This window comes from Anomaloglossus baeobatrachus, chromosome 6 (genome assembly GCF_048569485.1).
Source record: "Anomaloglossus baeobatrachus isolate aAnoBae1 chromosome 6, aAnoBae1.hap1, whole genome shotgun sequence".
Taxonomy (NCBI): Eukaryota; Metazoa; Chordata; class Amphibia; order Anura; family Aromobatidae; genus Anomaloglossus; species Anomaloglossus baeobatrachus.
In genome coordinates this window covers 17,765,520-17,790,930 of record NC_134358.1, presented here as the reverse complement: position 1 = coordinate 17,790,930, position 25,411 = coordinate 17,765,520, and the positions used below count along the sequence as shown (strand labels likewise).

At 51.4% G+C, this 25,411-nt stretch overlaps 1 long non-coding RNA gene across 3 annotated transcripts in view; it reads left to right on the top strand.

Annotated features, from left to right (window-relative positions):
• The window catches only part of LOC142243889 (uncharacterized), a 170,922-nt gene extending 147,707 nt beyond the window's left edge, over window positions 1-23,215 (top strand). For 2 of the 3 annotated variants that reach the window (XR_012724413.1, XR_012724412.1), the window contains exons 4-5: window positions 17,080-17,189; window positions 21,015-23,215. This is a non-coding gene — a long non-coding RNA (uncharacterized LOC142243889). Of the gene's footprint in view, window positions 1-785; window positions 874-17,079; window positions 17,190-21,014 lie in introns of those variants that run through there. The other variant, XR_012724411.1, reaches the window with a different exon arrangement.
• Window positions 23,216-25,411: the final 2,196 nt, after the last annotated feature.

Genomic DNA, 25,411 nt, shown 5'->3' with positions numbered 1-25,411 from the left:
TCACTGTGGACCCAGGGGTTACTGGTTCTGGTCCCAGGAGTATCAGTGCCAATGTAGTGACCCAGGTTGCTCTGTCCCCGGCACTCTCTGTAGATTGAGTCCCCGTAGCGTGGAGCGTTTGGAAACCGTGACTGTCCCTTTTGGGGTACAGTCTCCTCCGTACGGCGGGCAGTGCGGACCCTGCGGGGAGGTAAGTGTCCGAACCCCGATCCTAATTTACTGCTGATGCCCCCGAATTATTCGGTTCGATGAAGTCCGTGAAGGTGTCCTCACCGGGCAGGTACTTATCAAACCGTTTGAAACTTGACATTTGACCTAGGGCCCCGTGCACCCTCCGGTCCCAGCAGTATCTCGGTACCCGTCCTGGCAACCTCTCTCCTGTGCCCCCGGGGTCACCATTACATGGACCCAGCTCAGGCACGTCCGCACACCTCTCCTGTGTGCTCCCCACTTCTCTCCTCACTACCGACTGACTGACCCCTCCCACCAGGCTGGCTATACCCAGGGACTCGTTCCCATGGCGACCATCCCCTTACATGGTTAACCCTCTATGCCCAGTGTAGAGAGGAGAACTAGGATTTAGATGTGTGTTGGTGGAATCGGCACCGGTACTCCAGGTCCCAGGGGGTAGGTCCTGCATCCCCTAGAGCAGTGATGGCGATCCTATGGCACGCTTGCCACACTGGGCCAAGATGAACTGCCGATGTGATCGCACCGGCAGTTCAACGTGGTGTTTAGCAGAGGAGACATCTCACCTCCCTCTGACACGCCTCCTCTCCTGGGCCGCAGGCCTGTTGCCTAGGAGACGGAGGATCGTCACTCAGTAGGTGGCGCCGGTGTCTTGTGGTCGTGCGGTGGAGCTGCTGCTAGATGGTGAGTTTTTGTTTTTTTTAAAGCTGTTTGCGGCTGTGCCAAGGTGTGGGGGACAGTGCCAGCACGGAGGAAACATGGGAGCACGGTGCACGGGGAAAACATGGGAGCACGGGGCACGGGGAAAACATGGGAGCACGGGGCACGGGGAGCACGGGGAAAACATGGGAGCACGGGGCATGGGGAGCACGGGGCATGGGGAGCACGGGGCATACAGAGCACGGGGCATACAGAGCACGGGGCAAACATGGGAGCACGGGGCATACAGACAGAGCACGGGGCATACAGACAGAGCACGGGGCATACAGACAGAGCACGGGGCATACAGACAGAGCACGGGGCATACAGACAGAGCACGGGGCATACAGACAGAGCACGGGGCATACAGACAGAGCACGGGGCATACAGACAGAGCACGGGGCATACAGACAGAGCACGGGGCATACAGACAGAGCACGGGGCATACAGACAGAGCACGGGGCATACAGACAGAGCACGGGGCATACAGACAGAGCACGGGGCATACAGACAGAGCACGGGGCATGGAGAGCACGGGGCATGGAGAGCACGGGGCAAACATGGGAGCACGGGGCATACAGACAGAGCACGGGGCATACAGAGCACGGGGCATGGAGAGCACGGGGCATGGAGAGCACGGGGCAAACATGGGAGCACGGGGCATACAGACAGAGCACGGGGCATACAGAGCACGGGGCATACAGACAGAGCACGGGTCATACAGACAGAGCACGGGGCATACAGACAGAGCACGGGTCATACAGACAGAGCACGGGGCATACAGACAGAGCACGGGGCATACAGACAGAGCACGGGGCATACAGACAGAGCATGGGGCATACAGAGCACGGGGCATACAGACAGAGCACGGGGCATACAGACAGAGCACGGGGCATACAGACAGAGCATGGGGCATACAGAGCACGGGGCATACAGACAGAGCATGGGTCATACAGACAGAGCACGGGGCATACAGACAGAGCACGGGGCATACAGAGAGCACGGGGCATACAGACAGAGCACGGGGCATACAGACAGAGCACGGGGCATACAGACAGAGCATGGGGCATACAGAGCACGGGGCATACAGACAGAGCACGGGGCATGGAGAGCACGGGGCAAACATGGGAGGACGGGGCATACAGACAGAGCACGGGGCATACAGAGCACGGGGCATACAGAGCACGGGGCATGGAGAGCACGGGGCATGGAGAGCACGGGGCATACAGACAGAGCACGGGTCATACAGACAGAGCACGGGGCATACAGACAGAGCACGGGTCATACAGACAGAGCACGGGGCATACAGACAGAGCACGGGGCATACAGACAGAGCACGGGGCATACAGACAGAGCACGGGGCATACAGACAGAGCATGGGGCATACAGACAGAGCACGGGGCATACAGACAGAGCACGGGGCATACAGACAGAGCACGGGGCATACAGACAGAGCACGGGGCATACAGACAGAGCACGGGGCATACAGACAGAGCACGGGGCATACAGAGAGCACGGGGCATACAGACAGAGCACGGGGCATACAGACAGAGCACGGGGCATACAGACAGAGCACGGGGCATACAGACAGAGCACGGGGCATACAGACAGAGCACGGGGCATACAGACAGAGCACGGGGCATACAGACAGAGCACGGGGCATACAGACAGAGCATGGGGCATACAGACAGAGCACGGGGCATACAGACAGAGCACGGGGCATACAGACAGAGCACGGGGCATACAGACAGAGCACGGGGCATACAGACAGAGCACGGGGCATACAGACAGAGCACGGGGCATACAGACAGAGCACGGGGCATACAGACAGAGCACGGGCATACAGACAGAGCACGGGGCATACATACAGAGCACGGGGCATACAGAGCACGGGGCATACAGACAGAGCACGGGGCATACAGAGAGCACGGGGCATACAGACAGAGCACGGGGCATACAGACAGAGCACGGGGCATACAGACAGAGCACGGGGCATACAGACAGAGCATGGGGCATACAGAGCACGGGGCATACAGACAGAGCACGGGGCATGGAGAGCACGGGGCAAACATGGGAGGACGGGGCATACAGACAGAGCACGGGGCATACAGAGCACGGGGCATACAGACAGAGCACGGGGCATACAGAGCACGGGGCATACAGAGCACGGGGCATGGAGAGCACGGGGCATGGAGAGCACGGGGCATACAGACAGAGCACGGGGCATACAGACAGAGCACGGGGCATACAGACAGAGCACGGGTCATACAGACAGAGCACGGGGCATACAGAGCACGGCGCATACAGACAGAGCACGGGGCATACAGACAGAGCACGGGGCATACAGACAGAGCACGGGGCAAACATGGGAGCACGGGGCATACAGACAGAGCACGGGGCATACAGACAGAGCACGGGGCATACAGAGCACGGCGCATACAGACAGAGCACGGGGCATACAGACAGAGCACGGGGCATACAGACAGAGCACGGGGCAAACATGGGAGCACGGGGCATACAGACAGAGCACGGGGCATACAGACAGAGCACGGGGCATACAGACAGAGCACGGGGCATACAGACAGAGCACGGGGCATACAGACAGAGCACGGGGCATACAGACAGAGCACGGGGCATACAGACAGAGCACGGGGCATACAGACAGAGCATGGGGCATACAGAGCACGGGGCATACAGACAGAGCATGGGGCATACAGACAGAGCACGGGGCATACAGACAGAGCATGGGGCATACAGAGCACGGGGCATACAGACAGAGCACGGGGCATACAGACAGAGCACGGGGCATACAGACAGAGCATGGGGCATACAGAGCACGGGGCATACAGACAGAGCATGGGTCATACAGACAGAGCACGGGGCATACAGACAGAGCACGGGGCATACAGAGAGCACGGGGCATACAGACAGAGCACGGGGCATACAGACAGAGCACGGGGCATACAGACAGAGCACGGGGCATACAGACAGAGCATGGGGCATACAGAGCACGGGGCATACAGACAGAGCACGGGGCATGGAGAGCACGGGGCAAACATGGGAGGACGGGGCATACAGACAGAGCACGGGGCATACAGAGCACGGGGCATACAGAGCACGGGGCATGGAGAGCACGGGGCATGGAGAGCACGGGGCATACAGACAGAGCACGGGGCATACAGACAGAGCACGGGTCATACAGACAGAGCACGGGGCATACAGAGCACGGCGCATACAGACAGAGCACGGGGCATACAGACAGAGCACGGGGCATACAGACAGAGCACGGGGCAAACATGGGAGCACGGGGCATACAGACAGAGCACGGGGCATACAGACAGAGCACGGGGCATACAGACAGAGCACGGGGCATACAGACAGAGCACGGGGCATACAGACAGAGCACGGGGCATACAGACAGAGCACGGGGCATACAGACAGAGCATGGGGCATACAGAGCACGGGGCATACAGACAGAGCATGGGGCATACAGACAGAGCACGGGGCATACAGACAGAGCATGGGGCATACAGAGCACGGGGCATACAGACAGAGCACGGGGCATACAGACAGAGCACGGGGCATACAGACAGAGCATGGGGCATACAGAGCACGGGGCATACAGACAGAGCATGGGTCATACAGACAGAGCACGGGGCATACAGACAGAGCACGGGGCATACAGAGAGCACGGGGCATACAGACAGAGCACGGGGCATACAGACAGAGCACGGGGCATACAGACAGAGCACGGGGCATACAGACAGAGCACGGGGCATACAGACAGAGCACGGGGCATACAGACAGAGCACGGGGCATACAGACAGAGCATGGGGCATACAGACAGAGCACGGGGCATACAGACAGAGCACGGGGCATACAGACAGAGCACGGGGCATACAGACAGAGCACGGGGCATACAGACAGAGCACGGGCATACAGACAGAGCACGGGGCATACAGACAGAGCACGGGGCATACAGAGAGCACGGGGCATACAGACAGAGCACGGGGCATACAGACAGAGCACGGGGCATACAGACAGAGCACGGGGCATACAGACAGAGCATGGGGCATACAGAGCACGGGGCATACAGACAGAGCACGGGGCATGGAGAGCACGGGGCAAACATGGGAGGACGGGGCATACAGACAGAGCACGGGGCATACAGAGCACGGGGCATACAGAGCACGGGGCATGGAGAGCACGGGGCATGGAGAGCACGGGGCATACAGACAGAGCACGGGTCATACAGACAGAGCACGGGGCATACAGAGCACGGCGCATACAGACAGAGCACGGGGCATACAGACAGAGCACGGGGCATACAGACAGAGCACGGGGCAAACATGGGAGCACGGGGCATACAGACAGAGCACGGGGCATACAGACAGAGCACGGGGCATACAGACAGAGCACGGGGCATATAAACAGAGCACGGGGCATACAGACAGAGCACGGGGCATACAGACAGAGCACGGGGCATACAGACAGAGCACGGGGCATACAGACAGAGCATGGGGCATACAGAGCACGGGGCATACAGACAGAGCACGGGGCATGGAGAGCACGGGGCAAACATGGGAGCACGGGGCATACAGACAGAGCACGGGGCATACAGAGCACGGGGCATACAGAGCACGGGGCATGGAGAGCACGGGGCATGGAGAGCACGGGGCATACAGACAGAGCACGGGGCATACAGACAGAGCACGGGGCATACAGAGCACGGCGCATACAGACAGAGCACGGGGCAAACATGGGAGCACGGGGCATACAGACAGAGCACGGGGCATACAGACAGAGCACGGGGCATACAGACAGAGCACGGGGCATACAGACAGAGCACGGGGCATAAATATAGACAGAGCACGGGGCATACAGACAGAGCACGGGGCATACAGACAGAGCACGGGGCATACAGAGCATGGCGCATACAGAGTACGGGGCAAACATGGAGAGCACAGGGCAAACATGGAGAGCACGGGGCAAACATGGAGAGCACGGGGGAAACATGGAGAGCACGGGGCAAACAGAGCACGGAGCAAACATGGAGAGCACGGGGCATACAGAGCACGGGGCAAACATGGAGAGCACGGGGCATACAGAGCACGGGGCAAACATGGAGAGCACGGGGCATACAGAGCACAGGGCATGGAGAGCACGGGGCAAACAGAGCACGGGGCAAACATGGAGAGCACGGGGCATACAGAGCACAGGGCATGGAGAGCACGGGGCAAGCATGGAGAACACGGGGCAAACATGGAGAGCACGGGGCATACAGAGCACGGGGCAAACATGGCTGCAGGGATGGGGGAAACATGATTGCAGGGATGGGGGGAAACAAGACTGCAAGGATGGGGGGAAACAAGACTGCAAGGATAGGGGGAACATGCCAGGAAGGGGTACATTTACCAGTATGGGGGGAAACATGAAAGGATGGGGGGAAACATGCCAGGATAGGGGGAACATGAACATGCCAGGATGAGGAACATTTAGCAGGAAAGGTGACATTTATCAGGATAAGGGAACATGCATGGATGAGGTACATTTACCAGGATGGGGTCATTTTACAGCATGGGGGAACATGCCAGTGTGGCGCCCTGGACAAGCCAGGTCGTCACAGAACAACACCAACACACCCCACACTCCCGGTCAGGCACACCTAAGTCAAACAAAATCCTTGTTGCCTCCCTCCAGGGGCTGATGTTCACACCAGGGGGTGGGCCAGGTGGTTGGTCCCGCCCACCTAGGAGTTCACAGTCCTGGAGGCGGGAAAAGCAGTTGGAGTTGAGTGCAGTCTAGGAGAGAGTTTGGAAGTGAAGTTGGAGGAGTGAAGTGGCAAGAGAGTAACTGTCTGACGGCGTCCGGGTGAGTGGCCCGGACGGAACAGCAAGGTTGGCAGACGGTGGTGACCGTCTGCAGGAGAGGCCTATTGGAGCTAGCCGTAAGGACCGTGGACGGGCGGTGGCCCGGCGGTACCGGACCGGTACGCAAAGAGAAGCCAGCACCATCCGGCAGGGCTTACGGACCCCGGCAAGGCTAGGAGTCGCCGTGAATTTGCCAAATCCGTTAGCGAAGGGAACCTCCTGGGTTTCCCAGCAGCCAAGTCCCGACAGAAGGCAACAGTCCAACCGAGAGAGGGAAACACAGTCACCGCCAAGGCTAAAGTTCCCAGGGCCAGAGCCTGCGGGCAAAAGGGGCTCCTTCAGCACATATCCAAGCTGGGGAGCGGGTTACCGGTGGGAACCCATTGGAACCGTACACACTACACAGGTGCAGGGAAAGGCAGTCACCATCAACCTGCCGGGAGGAGAAACACCGCAGCCGTCTGTGGGACCCATCCATCCAGCCGTTTGTTTTACCGGAGACTCTGTGTTCATCATTGGCTGAGTGAGTACCACCGTGCCGTGCGGCACAGCGCTGCACCCGCGACCATGCACCTCACCAGGCCCCGTAACCCGCCTGCCATCCATCCCAACCCCCTCACCGGGCCCCGGGACAACTAACCCCCTACCCACGGAGGGGAGAACTAACATCCAGGCTGCTCCCTGTCATCGCTCCCGGGATCCCCGTCCAGAGCAGCGGTGGTGTCACCAATCTCACCACAACCGTGGGTGGCGTCACGGACAATATCAAATCCCCACAATCAATTTCCCCACTTTTTCACGCACGGTCGAGGAGCGCCGCTCGAGTCCCCGGGATCCGGCCCACCGCTCGAGCCACCACCGAGCAGCAGCAGCCGGACCCGAGCAGTGGGAGAGCGCAGCGTGCCCTCCTCCGCCCGCGACAACTTGGCGTCACAAACAGGATCTTACCGCTCTGCTGTCTGGTAGAGGTGCGCCTTGTGACCGCCGGAGGTGTCCGGCCGAAAAATTTGAGAAGCCGCCATCTTGGGCGCGAAAAATTCCCGCTCGAGCGTCTCCTCGAGCAGTGGAGGCGCAAAGGCCTAAACCCCTCCCCTGTAGAGGAGGAGCCGGAAAGAGACTAAGTGGGACTGATGGCGTCTGGCCGCATGTAGCCCGCGGCTTTAAAAGCAGGGACGCCAGGACCCTGCAGCCATCTTGTTGCTGGTTCCTGGAAGAGGCCGCTGGAGCCATGTATATGCCGTACCGCAGCACCGTAGCCCCCGCGCCTGGAACCACGGCGTGGGTGGAGGTCCGGACCGCTCAGCTTCAACAACGGCTGCAGGTCAAAATGCAACTCCTCTTGGAGGAGTGGGAGGCCGACATGGCGGAGGTTGTGGCGACCGTACGGAGAAGCGAGGAAGAGGGAGTTTCGGAAGGGAGGGTGAGTGACCCACGCCCCTGTACCCCTAGTGGGTCGGTCATCGCGGCCGAGGGACCCGGTCCATACCCGCTCGCCCTGCTACCTCCCCCGCTACCCGTGTTGGTTGCCGCAACCCCACCACTAGGCCTGCTACCACCGCCACCGGTAGCGGTACCCCGCACGTCCGCCCAGGCGGATCGGCCTGCAGCCGGAGCCCATGACCGATCGGAACTGCTTCCGTGGAAGGTGCCGAAGCCTGAACCGGAGGCATCTGCGGAGACTTCTCCCGAGCCGGAGCCGATAGGCCGCTCCGTGCAGGAGGCCCAGCGGAAGAGGACCCCTGCGACCATCCCCCACACCTCGGCTGAGGTTGCGCCGGGTTGTCGCTGCAGGGCAGCACCCCAGGCCAAGTCACCGCGGGACCTTCCACCCAGATTGCCAGTGGTGGGCAGTGTCCATAAGGTCTTGCGGGGCCCGACCCGTGCGCCGGAGCTCGCAGCAGCCCCGTATTGGGACAGGGAGCCGACGCCGCTGGGCCCGGAGATCGCTGAGAGGGAGAGAAAGAAGGCGGAGTTGGTGGCCCGCATGATCCGGGAAAAGGAAAGCCTCCGTCAAACGACCTTCCGTGTCCGGGGCCCACTCTACGAAGGGCAGGTGAGGCGGTTTGATGTCCGCCGGGGCTATGGCTTTATCTATGAGCCGGGCCTGGAGGCCGAAGTCTTTGTAGCCCGGCGGGATGTCAAAGCCCACCTGCCGGAGGAACACCCGGGCCGCAACCTAATGCCGGGAGACCTAGTGCAGTACACCCGGCACTGCGGGGAGAGGGGGTGGTTCGCGTTGGATGCAAAGCTGAGGGGCAGCCAAGAGGCCCGAGGGTCTACCGCGCCCCCTCCCCCGGCCGACACAGAAGAGTCCGAGTAATGGCAGCGGAGCCCCGTTGCAAGTTGTCCCCGTTGGGACCACCAAAGTACCGTTTTGAAAGTTTTAAAGAATGAAAAGAATGATTAACCGAAATGTTACCTGATTTTCAACCCTGACAACTGTTGTCCCCGTGGGGACTGTGTGCAAGTTATGCGTAGAAACTACTACGGACAAGCCCGAGAACTGGCAGGGCAACCACGAACTTGTGGTATGTAAATAAAAATGTTTCTTCATCGTTCCTTATGGGAGACCCAGACCATGGGTGTATAGCTTCTGCCTCCGGAGGACACACAAAGTACTACACTAAAAAGTGTAGCTCCTCCCTCCGAGCATATACACCCCCTGGATGACCACATCTAGCCAGTTCAATGCTTTGTGTTCAGGAGGTCACACGCACATGCATTCTCATCTGATTTTTGATTTTTGATTTCAAAGAGTTGGAAGAAAAGCGGGTCCAAGCTGGACTCCCGGCATGTCCCTTCTCACCCCACTGTGTCGGCGGTGCTGTTAAGGTTGATTTTACAAGGCTGGAGCCTTACATGCCGCGCTCCTTCACCATCCCTCGGGCTCTGGCTTGAAGTGGGAGCCATCACGGTTCTCTCTGCTTTGCAGGAGACCGGTCTCCATCCGCAGCCCTTTCAGGACCCTGCCGGACGGAGCGCTCACACCTCAGGGACCTGGCCCTGCGTCTCATAAGCTAAGTATTGAGACGTTATTGAAGGGTCCCTTATGCATTTATTGTGGGGAGAGTGTGTTATTTCACTGTGCTGTGATTTCCGGCCGGTTCTCTGGTTTTCTCCTGAGAACCGCGCCGAGGGTGCCTGCTCGTCGGCCGCATGAGAAAATTTAGGCCCCGGCTTCGGCTGCGGCCTAGTTTCGTTTTCACTGCCCCTGCATGTCAGTCATGCAGGGGGACAGTGCGGCGCCGCCCACCGGCCGTTCAGCTCAGGGGAGGACACTCCTCTCTGAGGAGATGTTTCCCTCCCCTGTATTTCTCCTTGGCCCTCCGGTTCCCGCTCTTGGACTAAACCCCGCCCCCACTCCTCACTCCGGCGCCATTTTATCAGCGTTCACACACTGATCAGCGCTGGCTGCTGCAGCTCTGCATCTGTCTGGGGGTCTAAGCTGTGGAATCCGGAGGGCACACAAAACGGTCTGGTAAGCCACAACCTCCGGTTGTGGACTTTCTTGTACACTCTCTGGGAGTCATTCTGAAGGAGTGTGTTCTTTACTGCAGAACCTCCACCTCAGCAGCATGTCTGTCACTAGGAGCAAGGCTGCAAGGCTTTACTCTATATGCACTGCATGTAAGCTCATACTGCCTGAACCGAGCACATATCCACATTGTGATGCCTGCTCTAACATGGTGGTGCCTCAGCCTGGAGTCCCCCCCAGGGGTCCCTCCGGCTGCTCCAGCCCCGGTGGCTGAACCCCCGGCTTGGGTAGCATCGTTTTCTAAAGCTATCTCCCAGTCCTTTGCCGACTCCATGGGACAGCTGTCCCGGACTCTGCTGACCATGCATCAGCCCCCTTCTCAGGGCGCCTCTGCTGCTCCGACTCGCTCTGCAGAGCTCACAGAGGATTTTTCATCTGTTCCCGGACCCCGTCATCCTAAATGGAGACGCAGGGACTCTTCTCCTTCCTCGTCCCACGGCTCTGATTCACGAGCTGAATTGCAGAGCGAGGAGGATGCCTTTACTGTGGGCTCGGACGCTACCTCTATGTACCCCATTGATCTATCTGAAGGTGATGCGGATGTTAGTGACTTGATTGCGTCCATTAATTCCGTACTGGACCTCAATCCACCAGTGTCAGAGGAACAAGCCTCTCTGGTAGAAAAACACCAGTTTACCTCACCTAAGAGAGCAAGGAGTATGTTTTTTAACCACTCCAGTTTTCAGGCCACTGTGACCAAGCCCAGGGCCTGTCCTGACAAACGCTTCCCAAAGCGTAGTTCTGATGACCGTTTTCCCTTTCCACCAGAGGTGGTCAAGGAGTGGGCTCATTCACCAAAGGTAGATCCTCCGGTGTCTAGAATCTCAGCCCGGACAGTTGTATCTGTGGCCGATGGCACCTCACTTAAGGATCCCACTGACCGCCAGGTTGACCTTCTGGCCAAATCTGTATATGAGGCGGCAGGGGCCACGTTCTCCCCGTCTTTTGCAGCAGTGTGGGCTCTTAAGGCCGTCTCTGCTTCTCTGGCGGAGATACATTCCCTCACCAGGGACTCTATGCCCGAAATGGTTGCCTTAACTTCCCAGGCTTCGGCTTTTTCATCCTATGCCATGTCTGCCATTCTGGAGGCTTCTCACCGCACGGCGGTGGCTTCCGCTAATTCCCTCGCGATCCGCAGGATCTTGTGGCTTCGAGAGTGGAAAGCAGACGCTTCTTCCAAGAAGTACCTTGCTGGGCTCCCCTTTGCTGGGTCCCGGCTGTTCGGTGAACAACTGGATGAAATTATTAAGGAAGCTACTGGCGGGAAGAGTACTTCCTTGCCACAAACCAAAACCAGGAAACCTGTCCAGGGCAGGAACCAGTCGAGGTTTCGTTCCTTTCGTTCCTCTAACTGGTCATCCTCTAAGCCCTCAGCCTCGTCCACTAACTCAGCCAAGGATCGAAAACCCAGCTGGCGCACGAAGCCGCATCCTCAGAAGAGCGGAGGAGCCGCTGCCACTAAGGCAGCCTCCTCTTGACTATCTGGCTGCGCCAGCAACGTCCTTGGTCGGTGGCAGGCTCTCCCACTTTGGCGACGTGTGGTTTCAACACGTCTCCGATCAGTGGGTGCGGGATATCATCTCCCACGGCTACAGGATAGAATTTTCTTCCAGCCCGCCAAACAGATTTTTTTCTGTCCACCCCCCCCCTGCTCCAAAGCCGCCGCCTTCTCTCAGGCCGTGGCATCCTTGCAGGCCAACGGAGTAATTGTACCGGTTCCCGCCCGGGAACGGTTCAGAGGTTTCTACTCAAACCTCTTCCTAGTCCCCAAGAAGGACGGTTCCTTCCGGCCCATCCTGGATCTCAAGCTTCTCAACAAGCATGTTCAGGTGCGGCATTTTCGCATGGAATCTCTGCGATCGGTCATTGCCTCAATGACCCAAGGAGATTTTCTTGCATCCATCGACATCAGAGATGCCTATCTGCATGTGCCAATTGCAGTTTCACACCAGCGTTGGCTACGTTTTGCAATCGGAGAGGAATATTTCCAATTCGTGGCTCTCCCCTTCGGGTTAGCCACGGCCCCTCGTGTATTCACCAAGGTCATGGCAGCAGTGGTTGCGGTTCTGCACCTCCAGGGGTTGGCAGTGATTCCTTACCTGGACGACCTTCTAGTCAAGGCTTCATCCAGTGCAGACTGTCAGCGGAGTGTCTCGCTCACTCTCGCCACACTTGTTCAATTCGGGTGGCTTGTCAATCTGCCCAAGTCCACTCTGACCCCGACCCAGAAACTTACGTACCTAGGGATGCAATTTGAGACTCTGCCGGCACTTGTGAAGCTGCCCTTAGTCAAACAGCAGTCCCTTCATCTGGCGGTGCGCTCTCTGTTGAAGCCCCGCCGTCATTCCATCAGGTACCTCATGCAGGTGCTGGGTCAGATGGTGGCGTCAATGGAAGCGGTTCCCTTTGCCCAGTTCCATCTGCGTCCTCTGCAGCTGGACATTCTCCGCTGTTGGGACAAGCGGACCTCTTCCTTGCACAGGCTAGTGGCTCTGTCGCCACAGACCAGGAGCTCTCTTCAGTGGTGGCTTCGGCCCCTCTCTCTGTCCCAGGGACGCTCCTTTCTGGCCCCGTCCTGGGTGATTCTCACCACGGATGCCAGTCTATCCGGCTGGGGAGCAGTGTTTCTCCACCACCGAGCACAGGGCACTTGGACTCCGTCCGAATCAGCCCTCTCGATCAATGTGCTGGAAATCAGAGCTGTGCTCCTAGCTCTCGTAGCCTTTCACCACCTGTTGGCGGGCAAGCACATTCGAGTCCAGTCAGACAACGCGACAGCAGTTGCCTACATCAATCACCAGGGCGGGACTTGCAGCCGCCTAGCAATGTTGGAAGTTCAACGTATCCTTCAGTGGACGGAGGACTCCAAGTCCACCATATCCGCAGTCCACATCCCAGGCGTAGAAAACTGGGAGGCAGATTATCTCAGCCGTCAAACCGTGGACAGCGGCGAGTGGGCCCTGCATCCGTCAGTGTTCCGGTCAATCTGCCGCAAGTGGGGCACTCCGGAAGTGGATCTAATGGCATCCCGGCACAACAACAAGGTCCCGGTTTACGTGGCTCACTCCCACGATCCTCAGGCCTTGGCAGCGGACGCGCTGGTTCAGGATTGGTCCCAGTTCCGTCTAGCCTACGTGTTTCCCCCTCTAGCTCTCTTGCCCAGAGTCCTGCGCAAGATCAGAATGGAGGGCCATCGGGTCATAATCATTGCTCCAGACTGGCCCAGGCGAGCTTGGTACCCAGACCTGCTCCGTCTGTCCGTAGAGGTGCCGTGGCATCTCCCGGACCGCCCAGACCTTCTCTCACAAGGTCCGTTTTTCCGCCAGAATTCTGCGGCTCTCAGATTGACGGCGTGGCTCTTGAGTCCTGGATCCTGACGGCTTCAGGCATTCCTTCCGAGGTCATCTCCACTATGACTCAGGCTCGGAAGTCTTCCTCGGCCAGGATTTACCACAGGACTTGGAGAATTTTCCTGTCCTGGTGTCGCTCTTCCGGCCATGCTCCTTGGCCGTTTTCCTTGCCGACCATCCTGTCCTTTCTACAGTCCGGTCTGCAGCTAGGACTATCCCTCAATTCCCTCAAGTGTTGTTCCAGCGGCGTATCGCCCGACTGGTCCAGGTGCGCACCTTCATGCAGGGCGCATCTCACATCATTCCGCCTTACCGGCGGCCTCTGGATCCCTGGGACCTTAATCTGGTCCTCACGGCCTTACAGAAACCCCCCTTTGAGCCTCTTAGGGAGGTTTCTTTGTTTCGACTTTCACAGAAAGTGGTCTTTCTGGTGGCCATAACTTCTCTCAGGAGAGTCTCTGATTTGGCTGCGCTCTCTTCGGAGTCACCCTTTTTGGTTTTTCACCAAGACAAGGTGGTTCTCCGTCCGACTACGGACTTTCTCCCTAAGGTGGTGTCTCCTTTCCACCTTAACCAGGACATTTCATTGCCTTCCCTTTGTCCGGCCCCTGTGCATTGCTTTGAGAAAGTGTTGCATACTTTAGATTTGGTGAGGCCGCTCCGGATCTATGTGTCACGCACCGCTGCTCTTAGGAGGTGCACCTCTCTTTTTGTGCTGACCACAGGTCAGCGCAAGGGTCTCTCGGCTTCTAAACCGACCCTAGCTCGTTGGATTAGGTCGGCCATATCCGATGCCTACCAATGTTCTCAGGTGCCTCCCCCGCTGGGGATTAAGGCGCACTCGACCAGAGCTGTCGGTGCCTCTTGGGCTTTCAGGCACCAGGCTACGGCTCAGCAGGTCTGTCAGGCTGCCACTTGGTCTAGTCTGCACACCTTTTCGAAGCACTACCAAGTGCATGCTCATGCTTCGGCAGATGCGAGCTTGGGCAGATGCATCCTTCAGGCGGCTGTCGCCCATTTGTGAAGTTAGGATTTGCCTACTTCTCAGTTTTCTGTTTATTTCCCACCCATGGACTGCTTTGAGACGTCCCATGGTCTGGGTCTCCCATAAGGAACAATGAAGAAAAAGAGAATTTTGTTTACTTACCGTAAATTCTTTTTCTTATAGTTCCGGCATGGGAGACCCAGCACCCTCCCTGTTGCCTGTTGGCAGTTCTTGTTCCGTGTGTTTTCACCGGCTGTTGTTGTAGACAGAGGTTCCGGTTATTCCGGGTTTTACTCTATCTCTACTTGTGGGTGGATGTCCTCCTTCAGCTTTTGCACTAAACTGGCTAGATGTGATCATCCAGGGGGTGTATATGCTCGGAGGGAGGAGCTACACTTTTTAGTGTAGTACTTTGTGTGTCCTCCGGAGGCAGAAGCTATACACCCATGGTCTGGGTCTCCCATGTCGGAACTATAAGAAAAAGAATTTACGGTAAGTAAACAAAATTCTCTTTTTTATGGCTTTACCGTTACCGCCTCCGGAGAGGCTGATTTGGGAGAATGGGCCTGGAGGAAAGGGTTGGCCCAGGCCTGCCAGTACCGCAACCGGTGGCGATCCTCCGAGGGGTTTCAGGGGTTCCCCATGGATGTGGGTCCCCTGAAAAGGACAGAACCCGCTCGGGTAACTTGTGCAGGACTGGGGTCAAGGGGTGCTGCCCATTTGCTTAGGGGCAGCATCAGGGCCAGGTTACTTGGGTGGGAGAGACCGGAAGTCGTTACCGTTAGCAACGTTTAAGAAATGTGCCTCCCGATGTAGGAAGAGTTAATATGCATGTATTATGTGTTTTACCGTTTATCTTTTTCAGTTGTGAAAATAAAACCGGTGCTGGACGGGCAGCCCGCGGACGGTCTGCATTTTACTAAGGGGGAATGTGGCGCCCTGGACAAGCCAAGTCGTCACAGAACAACACCAACACACCCCACACCCCGGTCAGGCACACCTAAGTCAAACAAAATCCTTGTTGCCTCCCTCCAGGGGCTGATGTTCACACCAGGGGGTGGGCCAGGCGGTTGGTCCCGCCCACCGAGGAGTTCACAGTCCTGGAGGCGGGAAAAGCAGTTGGAGTTGAGTGCAGTCTAGGAGAGAGTTTGGAAGTGAAGTTGGAGGAGTGAAGTGGCAAGAGAGTAACTGTCTGACGGCGTCCGGGTGAGTGGCCCGGACGGAACAGCAAGGTTGGCAGACGGTGGTGACCGTCTGCAGGAGAGGCCTATTGGAGCTAGCCGTAAGGACCGTGGACGGGCGGTGGCCCGGCGGTACCGGACCGGTACGCAAAGAGAAGCCAGCACCAACCGGCAGGGCTTACGGACCCCGACAAAGCTAGGAGTCGCCGTGCAATTTGTCAAATCCGTTAGCGAAGGGAACCTCCTGGGTTTCCCAGCAGCCAAGTCCCGACAGAAGGCAACAGTCCAACCGTTAGAGGGAAACACAGTCACCGCCAAGGCTAAAGTTCCCAGGGCCAGAGCCTGCGGGCAAAAGGGGCTCCTTCAGCACATATCCAAGCTGGGGAGCGGGTTACCGGTGGGAACCCATTGGAACCGTACACACTACACAGGTGCAGGGAAAGGCAGTCACCATCAACCTGCCGGGAGGAGAAACACCACAGCCGCCTGTGGGACCCGTCCATCCAGCCGTTTGTTTTACCGGAGACTCTGTGTTCATCATTGGCTGAGTGAGTACCACCGTGCCATGCGGCACAGTGCTGCCCCCGCGACCCTGCACCTGGCCAGGCCCCGTAACCCGCCTGCCATCCATCCCTACCCCATCACCGGGCCCCAGGACAACCAACCCCCTACCCACGGAGGGGAGAACTAACATCCAGGCTGCTCCCTGTCACCGCTCCCGGGATCCCCATCCAGAGCAGCGGTGGTGTCACCAATCTCACCACAACCGTGGGTGGCGTCACGGACAATATCAAATCCCCACAATCAATTCCCCCCCGTTTTCACTCACGGGCGAGGAGCGCCGCTCAAGTCCCCGGGATCCGGCCCACCGCTCGAGCCAACACCAAGCAGCAGCAGCCGAACCCGAGCAGTGGGAGAGTGCAGCGTCCCCTCCTCCGCCCGTGACACCAGGATGGGATACATTTAAAATGATGGGGTACATTTACCAGGATGGGGAATATGCTGGGATGGGGTATATTTGCCAGGACGGGGCCATGATGGGGACAAATATACCAGAATGTAGGAAATATATATCAGGATGGGGGACATGTTTACCAGGAAGTGGCCAGGACGGGGGACAGAACTACACAATGAAAGGGGAGGGGAGCAACTCGTACGTCTTTATGGGATTTCAAGATGTTCAGACTTTGAAATGTAGATGTGGATTACAGGGTGACATCTGATTGCATTCCAGGCTAAACTCTGTCTAATATGCTGCAATTTTTTCCAGAAAGATCAATCCAACTGCTGTGTCTGGAAAGGGCAGTGGAGGGGCTCGGCTTCAATGTGTGGTAAGCATGCACGAGCGTGATGCCCCCTGCTGAGGAGAAGATGGCAAAGGTAAGGTTACAATCAATTATTTACATAATAGGATTGGTTGGCACTTCGGGAAAAAAAATGGATTTAGGGCTACAGTTTGGGCACTCGGCCTGTAAAAGGTTCGCCATGACTGCCCTAGAGGATGCAGTTCCTTGTAATGCCCTGAGGTTCTCAGGGGCGCTACAGGGGCTTCTTATCCATGGAGGGGGTCACTCACTATATGTGGGGGCTTCTAAACTCTGATGTATCAAAACTCAATGAGAAAAAAAACCCCACAAAATGTGAAAACTCAAAATTTGTGTCACTCTCAGAACTTTTGGCCACGAATGTGAATCATTGAGCGCAGACTGAGAACCACTGAACCCCCCCATCTCATACAGAAGTCACAGCAGTAGTTTCTTCACTAAACATTTACTTTATGCAAAGTTGTTCATCAGAAAACCAATTACTTAATGTCTGTTCATTGTTTATTTTCATCCTTATCGCAAAGACGGGTAAACACTTCCTGCTGAGACCAACAACTCCGAGAGCTGAAATGAATGGAAGCCTGGATTGTGGATTATTGTAATGAACATTCTGCAGGAAACGGAAACTTACTGAGACTGCCAAACCATACTTATATTGTTATATATTTCACCAGTATTATACAGCGGTAGAAGGAACTGTGTCTACATGGAGAGCAGTATTATAGCAGTTATATTCTTGTACATAGAAGCAGTATTATAGCAGTTATATTCTTGTACATAGAAGCAGTATTATAGCAGTTATATTCTTGTACATAGGGGGCAGTATTATAGCAGTTATATTCTTGTACATAGAAGCAGTATTATAGCAGTTATATTCTTGTACATAGGAGCAGTATTATAGTAGTTATATTCTTGTACATAGGAGCAGTATTATAGTAGTTATATTCTTGTATATAGGGGCAGTATTATAGCAGTTATATTCTTGTACATAGAAGCAGTATTATAGCAGTTATATTCTTGTACATAGGAGCAGTATTATAGTAGTTATATTCTTGTACATAGGAGCAGTATTATAGTAGTTATATTCTTGTATATAGGGGCAGTATTATAGCAGTTATATTCTTGTACATAGGGGCAGTATTATAGTAGTTATATTCTTGTACATAGGGAGCAGTATTATAGCAGTTATATTCTTGTACATAGGAGCAGTATTATAGCAGTTATATTCTTGTACATAGGGGGCAGTATTATAGTAGTTATATTCTTGTACATAGGGGCAGTATTATAGTAGTTATATTCTTGTACATAGGGGGCAGTATTATAGTAGTTATATTCTTGTACATAGGGGGCAGTATTATAGTAGTTATATTCTTGTACATAGGGGGCAGTATTATAGTAGTTATATTCTTGTACATGGGGGACAGTATTATAGTAGTTATATTCTTGTACATAGGGGGCAGTATTATAGTAGTTATATTTTTGTACATAGGGAGCAGTATTATAGTAGTTATATTCTTGTACATAGGGGGCAGTATTATAGTAGATATAGTCTTGTACATAGGGGCAGTATTATAGTAGTTATATTCTTGTACATAGGAGCAGTATTATAGCAGTTATGTTCTTGTACATAGGGGGCAGTATTATAGTAGTTATATTCTTGTACATAGGGGCAGTATTATAGTAGTTATATTCTTGTACATAGGGGGCAGTATTATAGTAGTTATATTCTTGTACATAGGGGGCAGTATTATAGTAGTTATATTCTTGTACATAGGGGGCAGTATTATAGTAGTTATAGTCTTGTACATGGGGGACAGTATTATAGTAGTTATATTCTTGTACATAGGGAGCAGTATTATAGTAGTTATATTCTTGTACATAGGGGCAGTATTATAGTAGTTATATTCTTGTACATAGGAGCAGTATTATAGTAGTTATATTCTTGTACATAGGGAGCAGTATTATAGTAGTTATATTCTTGTACATAGGGGCAGTATTATAGTAGTTATATTCCTGTATATAGGGGCAGTATTATAGTAGTTATATTCTTGTACATAGGGGGCAGTATTATAGTAGTTATATTCTTGTACATAGGGGCAGTATTATAGTAGTTATATTCTTGTACATAGGAGCAGTATTATAGTAGTTATATTCTTGTACATAGAGGCAGTATTATAGTAGTTATATTCTTGTACATAGGGGCAGTATTATAGTAGTTATATTCTTGTACATAGGGGGCAGTATTATAGTAGTTATATTCTTGTACATAGGGGCAGTATTATAGTAGTTATATTCTTGTACATAGGGGCAGTATTATAGTAGTTATATTCTTGTACATAGGGGCAGTATTATAGTAGTTATATTCTTGTACATAGGGGCAGTATTATAGTAGTTATATTCTAGTATATAGGGGCAGTATTATAGTAGTTATATTCTTGTACATAAAGGCAGTATTATAGTAGTTATATTCTTGTACATAGGGACAGTATTATAGTAGTTATATTCTTGTACATAGGGGGCAGTATTATAGTAGTTATATTCTTGTACATAGGGGCAGTATTATAGTAGTTATATTCTAGTATATAGGGGCAGTATTATAGTAGTTATATTCTTGTACATAGGGGGCAGTATTATAGTAGTTATAGTCTTGTACATAGGGACAGTATTATAGTAGTTATATTCTTGTACATAGGAGCAGTATTATAGTAGTTATATTCTTGTACATAGGGGGCAGTATTATAGTAGTTATATTCTTGTACATAGAGGCAGTATTATAGTAGTTATATTCTTGTACATAGGGACAGTATTATAGTAGTTATATTCTTGTACATAGGAGCAGTATTATAGTAGTTATATTCTTGTACATAGGGGCAGTATTATAGTAGTTATATTCTTGTACATAGGGGCAGTATTATAGTAGTTATATTCTTGTACATAGGGGGCAGTATTATAGTAGTTATATTCTTGTACATAGAGGCAGTATTATAGTAGTTATATTCTTGTACATAGGGGCAGTATTATAGTAATTATATTCTTGTATATAGGGGCAGTATTATAGTAGTTATATTCTTGTACATAGGCGCTGTATTATAGCAGTTATATTCTTGTACATAGGAGCAGTATTATAGTAGTTATATTCTTGTACATAGGGGGCAGTATTATAGTAGTTATATTCTTGTACATAGGAGCAGTATTAAAGTAGTTATATTCTTGTACATAGGGGCAGTATTATAGTAGTTATATTCTTGTACATAGGAGCAGTATTATAGTAGTTATATTCTTGTACATAGGAGCAGTATTATAGTAGTTATATTCTTGTACATAGGAACAGTATTATAGTAGTTATATTTTTGTATATAGGAGCAGTATTATAGTAGTTATATTCTTGTACATAGGGGGCAGTATTATAGTAGTTATATTCTTGTACATAGGAGCAGTATTATAGTAGTTATATTCTTGTACATAGGGGGCAGTATTATAGTAGTTATATTCTTGTACATAGGGGCAGTATTATAGTAGTTATACTTTTATACAGTAATAGTGATGTTATACCTCCCCATCAGTGTCCTGGACGGCGTGGCTAATGATAATATAGGTTTATGGGTAAATTCTTTAGTAACACATGACACTTTCTGAGAGCTGTGAAGATTTCTCTGCCCCGTGTTATAACCGTCGTAAGACAATATAATTGAAATTCCAGATACACGCTGCACAAAATGCCAGATGTAAAAGGATTATTATATTGTCTGTTATTAAGGGCAATGCTGAGAAAATCTGAGCAACTAGAAAATGATCATTGTATTAAAGGATTCAATTAAATAAACATTATTACTGTATAACAAGGGTCCAGGAATCTGATCTGTGCCATTTCTTATTCCAGGCAGTGATGCGGATAATGACAGAGCAACGGAACGATAAGAATGCGAAGATAGAAACTTCACCCTGCAAAAAGCGGAACGTGGGAGAATCTGCGGCAAATGCAGGCGGGAAATCCACTCATCCTCCTGGATTATGCGGGACGCGGGGTGCAGGCTCCTCTCCGGCAGACGCACTGTCCGGTCATTCTGCAGTCTCATTTACCTATTATGTATAACACAGTCCCTTAGTATATAGTGTACTAACTTATTATGTATAACATTGTCCCTTAGTATACAGTGTACTAACGTATTATGTATAACACAGTCCCTTAGTATACAGTGTACTAACTTATTATGTATAACATTGTCCCTTAGTATACAGTGTACTAACTTATTATGTATAACACAGTCCCTTAGTATATAGTGTACTAACTTATTATGTATAACACAGTCCCTTAGTATATAGTACTCATGTATTATGTATAACACAGTCCCTTAGTATATAGTGTACTAACTTATTATGTATAACACAGTCCCTTAGTATATAGTGTACTAACTTATTATGTATAACATTGTCCTTTAGTATACAGTGTACTAACGTATTATGTATAACACAGTCCCTTAGTATACAGTGTACTAACGTATTATGTATAACACAGTCCCTTAGTATACAGTGTACTAACGTATTATGTATAACACAGTCCCTTAGTATACAGTGTACTAACGTATTATGTATAACACAGTCCCTTAGTATACAGTGTACTAACGTATTATGTATAACATTGTCCCTTAGTATACAGTACTAACTTATTATGTATAACAGTCCCTTAGTACATAATACTCACCTATTATGTATGACACAATCCCGTAGTATATAGTACTAACTTATTATGTATAACACAGTCCCTTAGTATATAGTGTACTAACTTATTATGTATAACACAGTCCCTTAGTATATAGTGTACTAACTTATTATGTATAACAGTCCCTTAGTATATAGTGTACTAACTTATTATGTATAACACTGTATCTTAGTATATAGTACTCATGTATTATGTATAACACAGTCCCTTAGTATATAGTGTACTAACTTATTATGTATAACACAGTCCCTTAGTATACAGTGTACTAACGTATTATGTATAACATTGTCCCTTAGTATACAGTACTAACTTATTATGTATAACAGTCCCTTAGTATACAGTGTACTAACGTATTATGTATAACATTGTCCCTTAGTATACAGTGTACTAACTTATTATGTATAACATTGTCCCTTAGTACATAATACTCACCTATTATGTATGACACAATCCCGTAGTATATAGTACTAACTTATTATGTATAACAGTCCCTTAGTATAGTGTACTAACTTATTATGTATAACACAGTCCCTTAGTATATAGTACTCATGTATTATGTATAACACAGTCCCTTAGTATATAGTGTACTAACTTATTATGTATAACATTGTCCCTTAGTATATAGTGTACTAACTTATTATGTATAACACTGTATCTTAGTATATAGTACTCATGTATTATGTATAACACAGTCCCTCAGTATATAGTGTACTAACTTATTATGTATAACAGTCCCTTAGTATAGTGTACTAACTTATTATGTATAACAGTCCCTTAGTATAGTGTACTAACTTATTATGTATAACAGTCCCTTAGTATAGTGTACTAACTTATTATGTATAACAGTCCCTTAGTGCATAGTGCACAAACTTATGTATAACACTCCATTAGTGCATAGTGCACAAACTTATGTGTGACTCAGTCCCTTAGTTTATAGTGTACTAACTTATTATGTATAATATAGTCCCATAGTATACAGTGTACTAATTTATCATGTATAACACTGTCCCTTAGTATATAGTATCAACTTATTATGTATAACACAGTCCCTTAGTATACAGTGTACTAACTTATGTATAATATAGTCCCTTAGTATACAGTGTACTAACTTATTATGTATAATATAGTCCCTTAGTATACAGTGTACTAACTTATTATGTATAATAAGACACCTACTGTCTCCTCCCCAAAATCCTTTAGGATGTAAGCCCGCAAGGGCAGGGCCCTCTTCCCTCTGTACCAGTCTGTCTATTGTAACTTGTATATGTATTCTGTATGTAACCCCCTCATGTACAGCACCATGGAATCAATGGTGCTCTATAAATAAACAATAATAATAATAAAAATAATAATATAATATAGTCCCTTAGTATACATTGTACTAATTTATCATGTATAACACTGTCCCTTAGTATACAGTGTACTAACTTATGTATAACACACTCCCTTAGTATACAGTGTACTAACTTATGTATAACACACTCCCTTAGTATTTAGTGTACTAACTTATGTATAACACACTCCCTTAGTGTATAGTGAACTAACTTATGTATAACTGTATAATAAAGTCCCTTAGTATATAGTATCAACTTAGCATGTATAACACTGTCCCTTAGTATATAGTATCAACTTATGTAGAACACACTCCCTTAGTATATAGTACTAACTTATCATGTATAACAGTCCCTTAGTATATACTACTCATGTATTATGTATAACACACTCCCTTAGTGCATAGTGCACAAACGTATGTGTAACTCAGTCCCTTAGTATATAGTACTAACTTATCACGTACAACACAGTCTCTTAGTATATAGTGTACTAATTTATTAGGTATAACACAGTCCCTTAGTATATAGTAATAACTTATTATGTATAACACAGTCCCTTAGTATATAGTGTACTAGCTTATTATGCATAACAAAGTCACTTAGTATATACACAGCCTTTCTAAATACAGTGTAATCCCCAAATAGCCCCTTTATATACAGTGTGATCACCCACATAGCCCCTTTATATACAGTGTAATTCCCCACATGGCCCCCCTATAAACAGTGTGAGTCACACATAGCCCGTCTATATACAGCATGGGCTCCATATAGCCTCCTAACTACACAGTGGCGTAACTAGAGTTGGATGGGCCCCGGTGCAAAGTTTAGACCTGGGCCCCCCCTCCACATACACAGACACTTGGGGTAAGGCATACCTCCCAACTTTTAAAGAAGGAAAAGAAGGACAACGTTTGCGGCGCGCGTAGCGCGCCGCGGCAAATTTTTAGGCCACGCCCCCTAACCACACCCATTTCACAGTCACGCCCATATCCACTCCCCATCCACACCCATTCAGCATGGACACGCAGGCAGCCGGCGGGCCTCCAGCATGGACACGCAGGCAGCCGGCGGGCCTCCAGCATGGACACGCAGGGAGCCACAGTGAGGCGGCCGGTCGCCCACACAGTGAGGTGGCCGGTCGCCTTCACAGACAGGCGGCAGGGGGGCGCCCGCACAGACAGGCGGCAGGGGGGCGCCCGCACAGACAGGCGGCAGGGGGGCGCCCGCACAGACAGGCGGCCGGGGGGCGCCCACACAGACAGGCAGCCGGGGGGCGCCCGCACAGACAGGCGGCCGGGGGGCGCCCGCACAGAAAGGCGGCCGGCCGACCGCACAGACAGGCGGCCGGCCGACCGCACAGAAAGGCTCCGGCCGGGGGTGAGGGGGGGGGAGGGAGGGAAATCAGCGCTGGGGAGATTTTACTGTACCAGCAGCAGCACAGGCAGCGCTCCTCTCTGTTATGCCACGTCTACTGGGATGGTAGGAGGGAAAAGCAGGGAGGCGGAGAGAGAGTGGGTGGGCGGAGCCCGGGAGCCGGCCGTCCCGATCGTGGCAACGGGACAAACAACGTAAAGCGTGAAAGTCCCGCTGTATCCGGGACGGTTGGGAGGTATGGGGTAAGGGATAATGACACTGACACTCGGGGTACAGGATAATGACGCTGACACTTGGCTCTCACCCACAGCACCCTGAAATCCCTCTATCAGCACCCAGCTTTCCTATGTTCTGATATTTATCTTGTCCTCAGCACCCAGCTTTCCCATATCAGAGCATGAGAAAGCTGGGTGCTGAGAGATGTATATCAGAACATGGGAAAGCTGGGTGCTGAGAGATGTATATCAGAACATGGGAAAGCTGGGTGCTGAGAGATGTATATCAGAGCATGGGAAAGCTGGGTGCTGAGAGATGTATATCAGAACATGGGAAAGCTGGGTGCTGAGAGATGTATATCAGAGCATGGGAAAGCTGGGTGCTGAGAGATGTATATCAGAACATGGGAAAGCTGGGTGCTGAGAGATGTATAGCAGAGCATGGGAAAGTTGGCTGCTGAGGGAAAGAGCCTTTTTCCCTCAGCACAAAACATTTCCATCCCATACTTGTATCTTTGTCCCCCCTGTATAAAGTTCTCAAAATACTATAACAGCCCCCACATAGCCTTCCAAATAATTGTATAAAGGGTCTCACATAACCCTTCATATATTAGAATGCAGATACATAGCCCTCCAT